Genomic DNA, 7,831 nt, shown 5'->3' with positions numbered 1-7,831 from the left:
GGCGGAGCGGCAATCGGGCTGCTGGGCCAGGGCAGCCACCCGAGCGAGAAGGGAGAGGGGGAGGTTTGAGAGGAAAAAAAAAAAAAGAACAGAAAGAAAGAAAGCGGTGGGGAAAAGGGAGGTGTCTGGTGCCACCACGCTGCGCTCCGGCTCCGCGCACTTCCCGGCTCTGCCGCCACCGAGACTGCGGTGATTTATGGAAGGAGCAAGAGAGGCGGGGAAATTCCCCCAGTCGCCCCTCCTCTCTTTCCCTCACTCCCGCCCCAGAGCTGGCCCCCGGAGACGCCAGAGGCAGGAGAAAAGGCTCTCTTCCCGGGTACCAGCCATGCCAGGGCTGGGTCACTTGGACCCTCCGGTTGCCTGGCACTGCGACCCACCCCAGCTCTCCCCGCCTCTGCCAACGCAAGGGACTCCAGGATCCCACCCGTTCAAGGTTCCCCCCATCCCAAAATCCCTTTAAGTTCCAGGACCCTGGCCTTTTGCCCGGCAGAGCTTTGAGAAGGGGGGGACTGCCGTGTATGCGTCCTCTGCTTTTCTTCGATGTTAATAACAATAGCTAGCACTGGTTGCATCAACAGATTTCTTTTTTTTTTTAATCAGCTACTTTGTGCCCCGCAATGTGCTCTGGGGTTTGTAACATTATCCTTTAATCCCCACCACATCCCTATGAGGTACATATCTTTATCCCAAATTTTTAGGTAACAAAGACTGAGGCTTAGAGAGGTGGGATCAATTGCCAGAAGATCAGCCAGGGGAAAAGAGGCAGAGCCAGAATTGAAGCACAAGTCTGACTCCGAGGCTCTGGCTCTTATAGATGACATCGTTCTTTCAGTCTCTCTTTGAAAATGAACCATCTGATCCCATCAAAAGCAAAAACAAAACAAAACAAAACAAAATAAAAAACACCAACAACACTGCTGAACCTGAACCGGAGCTTGCCCCACACATCTATTTCTCTGGAGCATGAGAGGCAAGAAAGGTTAACCTTCCTATTTCCCCCCTCCCCCCGCCCCCCACACCTGGCTGAGCCTCTCTGGGTGTTATTAAAGCTGCCATTCTTCCTTCCAGACCTTGTGAGATTGCTGCTTGTGGGTTCCTAGAACACAGAGCCATGACCAGGAAGATCAGGGCGACCTAGACGGGTGGTAGCAGGACTAGAACCTGGAGGTAGTGCTCTCTTCTCTTTACAGCAAAACCTTCTGCTTTACTTCTTTGACTAGATTGTCTTACAAACACACCTCCTGCGAGCCTTCCCTGGTCCACTGTACCTAGTTGATTGTGTCTGCCATCTGAATTCCCAAATCAGTGCTGCCTGTGCTATAGATTCTGTTTTCATTTTGTGACACTCCACTCTGTGCCCCCTTGAGAGAGGCAAAGCAGACTCTTGCACAAGATCACTTTATATCTGCCATGTTTGCTTTACACAATTCACACATATCAGAACTAAGATAAGCCTGCTTGGGGCAGGCACCAATCCGTCACTCCACCATCCACACTTAGTTCAGGACCAAGCCCAAAGTAGGTGCTGTACTAGTAAAAATGATTCTTGAATTAATAATAGGATTAAAAAATCTATATGTTGCCTTCTGTCCCCAGAGTTGAATTGACATTTGGTAGAGAGATGATCCTGTAACTTCTGCTTTTTATTGTCATGCCATTGCGCATGATAGTGAATCTATCCGTGAAGCAAAAAAGATTAGCCAGATGGTAAGTGGAAGAGAAACAAAACAAAAATAATAATGGCATCCAGCACTATTAATTTTTTGTATTGGATTCTTCAAGGTCATTGTCGCCAAAGTTGTCGCACGTTGCTAAGCTATCCTTCTGAAACTCCTTCCTTGGCTTCTCCTTTTTTGACAATATTTTTGTATACCGTTACTATGAGGGGACCCATTTTCAAAGGACTTTAACTCTATGTTCCTTTTTTTCACCCTCGGGTTATTTTTGAGAACTCTCGGTGCACCCATGCCTTCAATTATCATCAAGACATCAGACTTTTTGCAAACTTCTAAACAAAGCTCAGTCTCCCCTTGGAGCTGGAATGAACTGATGAGTCCAACTATTTACTGACTTCTCTATTAGATATACCTGAACTAAAATTCATTCCTGTTTTTTCCTACTCTCCACCTAAATCTGTATGTGACTGCAGACGGAAGGTGGATGTCATCCTTTTTCCAGCCTGGTGCTTCACTCCCTACACACACTACCTGCTGCCTCTCATATCCATCCCCGCTCTCCATCTGTGTCCCTTCGCCTGGCCTCAGCACCTCATCGCAGTTCACCTGTGGTTGTGACCACTGTCTCCTCTCAGGCCTCCATGCGGTCCATCTCACCCCCAACATTCTATTCTCCACACCGAAACCAAAATCACCTTCCTAAAAGTGAAGTCGGAACCTGTCTCTCACTAACCTAAACATTTCTGATGCCCCGTCTCAGAGACATTAACTTACAATAAACAAGGCTCTCTGTGTGCTGGCTTATCTGCCTTTCTGGCCTTATTGAAGCTACTCTGCCCCCAAATCCTCACCAGCCCCCAGAAAACACCTTTGCTGGTGGCCCTGAATGCCCTCCCTTTCTCTTCACCTGGTAGGTCCCTACTGAGCGGGGAGTCACCTCCGGGAAGCCTTCTCCGGCACTGTCCCCCTGGTATTTATTGCCCCTCCTCCAGTGCTCCATAGCTCTCGGTTCTTCTCTCTGCAGTATTGTCCCGCAGCAGCTAATAAGCAGTATTTTGATTATTTGAAAGTCTTGTTCTCTCCTCCCTAATCCTTCTCATTAAGTTCCTTGACCACAGGTAGCCTTAGGGCGCACCTACTGCACTGCAAATCCTGTGCTTCATCTCAAGTCTGCCAGAGCAGAATCTCTGGGGGTGGGCTAGGTCCCACGTGTGCATGTCACAGACCCCACCACCCAGATGAGTCTTATGAACCATGTTAGACTACAAACAAGCTCCCCAGATGGTTACTCATTCATCAGGGAGCTCTAGCGTTTTCGGCCAGTGCCTACACCCAATAGATTCTCAATACCCAGAAAGGGCTATGTGATATTTATGTTGTCAGTGGGGAAAAGTTTCAGAGAAATAAAGTCATTAGCCCAAAGTAACGCAACTTTTAGTTGGTGGCGCCAGTGTAGAAACCCAGGTCTTCAAATGGCAAGCTCTGAGCTACGAGTCTGGTGTTAGAAAAAAATGTTTACACACATAACATATACTGGTACATGATAGACCAATAAAAGATTGTTGCCTAATAAACTGCCAGCCTTAATGTCCCCAGCCCACATAAGTGAAATTGCCCCACCATCAACCTCTGCTCAGTATTAGTTGAGTGTGTCCCAGAGGGGTAACTTGGACCAGGGTGGGCATGTGGCATGAAAGTAAGCCAATCTATAGCACCCAAGGCCTGGCCAACAGATCAGCTGTTGAAGCAAATTTTCATTTTCAAAAATTTTACTTTAGGAAACACTAAGGGGAAAAGGCAGTTAGAAGTGGTCATTGCAACCAAAAGACATAAGAAGGAGTCATAGGGGCCACGAGTCTCACAATACATATCACAGGGAAAATAGAGCTGTATATAGGCACATACACACAGAGAGATGTGTATAGAGGACTACACATTCCCTGGTGTATGTTCATGGTTATATGTATAGTCATATGTGTGTGGGTAAGCATGTAGCCATTAAGAGTATGGATACTGGAATCAGAAAACCTGGATTCCATCTCAAGGACAAGACTCATTACCTCTATCATCTCTGTAAAGTTTAATGTTTCTTACCCTCAGTTTCTTCATCTCTACCATATAAACAATAATACCCAGAGTTTTTGTGAAAAGGTACATAAAGCACTTATCCTAGCATCTGTTTTATACATAGAAGCACCCAGGAAATAGTGGGTCTGATTCTGCACACACAACTATGAGGGAGCAAACATCACAAATAAAGCTAAGAAAGCCGATCGGAGAAAGTGCAGTACATAGAACATGTGACCCATGAGAGGTCACCACCAAGACTCAGAGCTAATTTTCCCATTCCAACTCCAGTCCACATGTTCTATTAATAACAGACTCAGTTTTTTCTCTCTTGTCTTGATGTAACTCTCAGGACTAAGTTCAATCATTTGCTCTATACAGCGAGGACACTACAGACTGTGTAACTATTTAAACTACAAAATAATGAAAAGACTGGTTAAGTGGGTCCCAACTGTGCCTAGAAGACAGTAGACCACTATGAAAATTATCTCGTGGTCTTCTTGCTTGTGACTGAGCTGGACACCTGTTCGCTAGTTGTTTCCTTTCCATAAGCCCAGCACTTAACATGCAGCCTTGTACTTGTCCATTCGTAATTCCTTTTTCTCCATCTTAATGTTTCTCCAAGTGTGGTCTACAATCACCTATGGCAGAATCACCTGTCGGGGACTCTGTCTGCTTTATTCACTGCTACAGAATCTAGCACAATTCCAGACCAGAGTAGAAACCCAAAAGAGTGTTAGACCAAAGAACTGAGAAAAGGGTGATCCTTGAAGCATTCATTCTGTGCAAAGAGGAGCACAAGCAATTTTATTCTGTGACTGCTAAAGAAGAACAGACCAAGATTTCTCATCAAATTGGCAGCTCTTCCATATTTGGGGGGGGGTGTTGGGGGGAGAGGTATAAATCCACTTAAGTGATAGACCACCTCATGGTACTTTTTGGGCAAGATTCTCACCACAGAGAAACTCCATGTCAAATTGCTGTGAGGAACTCTCAGTCAGATTTCCAAAAATGTGGTATGGAGTTTCCAAGCCACCACAATTCCCCTTTGCATGCTCTGAGGTGGAAACAGTGCCAAGTTAACAACAGATTCTCAGCCCAATGCTGCTGGCAAGCCTCCCATTCAAAACAATACTGCCTGCAAACTATACTGAACCTGTGAACTCAAGGGAGCTTAGGAGAATAGAACCATGAACTCCAAGGGCAGAAATTAGTGCTCGCTCATTAACTTCTACAATAATTCAGGTCTCAACAAGTGTGCTTTACTGTTAAGTAAATGGAAATGACTTCTGGTCCAAGCAAAATCTTAGAACAAAGATCTTCCATGTTTTTCATGTTCTTCCTGCTTTTAAAAATCATCAGATTTCCCATTCCCCCTCAAATTGAGAGCTAGCAAAAATAGAACAGCAGTATGAGATATGTTTCCAACACCCAACCATGGGTCAGGTACAATATATGGCGCACAACATATCATTTCTTGAACTTTTAGTATGTTTCCTACATTTTACCACTTAAGCATCAAAACAGAGAAGACAAGATTATTATTACAATTTCATGCACAGGCAAACTGAGGCTCAAGGTTAGAGGCTAATATGCCACAAAGCTGGGATGGAAACCCAGATCTATTTTGCTCCAAACTCAATTCTTTTGCCACTCTGTCATGTGCTTCTCGCTGAACGAAAGAAAGGAAATAGTAATAACTGGCACCAATAAATCTCTACCTAAGAAACATTCTTATTTCCAAGGCAACAACAAATTTTTTCCTGTTCATGCCAACAAACAGCTATTGAGAATTTGCTCTGTACCAATAATTTTACTGGGTGCTAAGGATACACAGATGAATAAGATGAGTTATCCTTAAGAACTTTACAGTAATTGGGGAAGTCAGAAAATATTAAGACAGATAATATCACATACAGCAAGTGCTTCAGGCCTCTCCACTTGCTGTTCCCTGTATCTTGAATGCTCCTCTTCCAGATATATGTATGTACATCACTGTCAAGAACTGTGAAGTCTGAGAAACTTTACCTTATTTGCAAGCCAATAAGTCAGCCTACCGCAGCCTCAGGGACGCTGGCAGAAGAAACAGCCTCCTGGGTTAGAGACAAAGGACTTCATTACTCACAGCAACAGCAGTAGCCCTCATCATTTGTGCCAACTCCCCAAGCCCCAATTCCCACAGGCACCACGACGAGGGCCAGGTGACACCTGCTCACATCAGGTAGCACTGAAGAATAGGAACCCCAAGCTTAGATAACCCACATCTCATTTATAATAAAATGCAAACAAAACTGCCATTTGTCCCAGAGGGAGATAGCTTTAGTATGCTGGACAGAGAGTAATTTTTCCCTTTGCTCCAAAGAGAGACACAATCTCTACTTGTTCACTAAATAAACTCCGTGAAAAAATGGTGCAGAACAATAGGGGGGTTCATACCTTGCTCACACGGCACAAAAATGCAAGAAACCCAATGGAGAATTGTTTCCCCATATTACCGTTTTCTAGTCTGGACTCAAATATGAGGGGAGGTCTCACTCCATTTAGGATTATAACCCCCTAAAACTCTCCCTCCAGGAAATCCCTCTATCCTACCTCTTTGTTGTGCTTGTACCACCTAACATCATATATATTTGCTCACTTATTTTGTTTACTGTAAGCTCCATGGAGGCAACAACTTTTGTGTGTTTTGCTAACATATCCTCAATGTTTGATATAGTACCTGGTATAGTAACTACTTAAGAAATAGTTGTCGAATTAATAAGTATAATATGAAGTGTTCCAGAGAAGGAGGATATGCATTAGGTAAAATAGAAGGGGCACTTAATCTAATGAGGGAGAGGGCAGAGAAAACTCCACCTGAGAAATGTCATCAACACACACACACACACACACACACACACACACACACACACACACACACACACAATGGCATCCCTGCAGGAGAGAAAAGCTTTTAAAAATGTACAAAGAGCAAAACAAAGTGGAGAAAGGAACTAGAAATTTACAGTTTCTATAGCATTATGTGGGAAGGGGCAACTGATGAGAACTTTTGGTTAAAAAAAAAAGGGACTTGGACTTTTCTCCTGTGAGGGACGGGGGCAGGAAGGGTGTTAAGGAGGGGGAGATTAGAAAGATTACACTAGCTGTGTGGAGGATGGTTTAAGTCAGGGACTCTTTACTCAGATTTATTAGCTGAACTAAAGAGCATCTCTAAATAATTCTACCCAGGACATTTCTAAGAGAAAAGTCTAAGTTTTCAGTTAAAACAAAACAAAACAAATGACAAAAATTAAAAATACCCAGAGTTTTAGCAAAAGCCCTCATGATTTTTATAAACATAATAGTGAAAACTTAAACATAACTTAGGGAGTCTTAGAAAGCAAAGAGGAAGAATGGGCTGTAAGTTAGTCATTTCTTTATGCTGAAATCAGATGACCCTTTCCTTTCGTGGGCTTGGTGACCCCTTACTAAATATAAACAGTATAGTTTTCTTTCTATCTTACCAAAAATTTAAAAATTTTCTGAAAACTATTTAAGAATAATAAAATTATCAGTTCCCTAAATAGAAATAACGATAGGGTGAGCACTTATATGCAAGTACCATGCTACTTTCTCTGAGTTTATACTCTGGCTAGGGATGCAACATTAAACATATAAAATATGCAATCATGCCCTAGCCAGTTTGGCTCAGTGGACAAAGCGTTGGCCTGCAGACCAAACGGTCCCAGGTTTGATTCTAATCAAGGGTGGCCCAGGCTCAGGAGGCAACTAATTAATGTGTTTCTTTCACATCGATGTTTCTCTCTGTCTTTCCCTCTCTTTTCCACGCTCCCTAAAAAAATCAATGGAAAAATATCCTCGGGTGAGGATTAACAACAACAACAAAAATGCAATCACAACAGGAGATGTAAATCACAGATCAAGACTGCAATTGAAGTGATGGAAGAAAGCAAATGAATTAGACAAACAGTTGTTTGCACAGTGAAATGATGACTATATATGGAAATAAATTAATAGCTAACACTTTCTGTGTGTTTATAAGGTTCCAGGCGTGATGTTCTATGTTTTAAATGAAATCACCTCATTTA

This window comes from Myotis brandtii, unplaced genomic scaffold (assembly GCF_000412655.1).
Source record: "Myotis brandtii unplaced genomic scaffold, ASM41265v1 scaffold26, whole genome shotgun sequence".
Lineage (NCBI taxonomy): Eukaryota > Metazoa > Chordata > Mammalia > Chiroptera > Vespertilionidae > Myotis > Myotis brandtii.
This window is presented reverse-complemented; position numbering follows the sequence as displayed.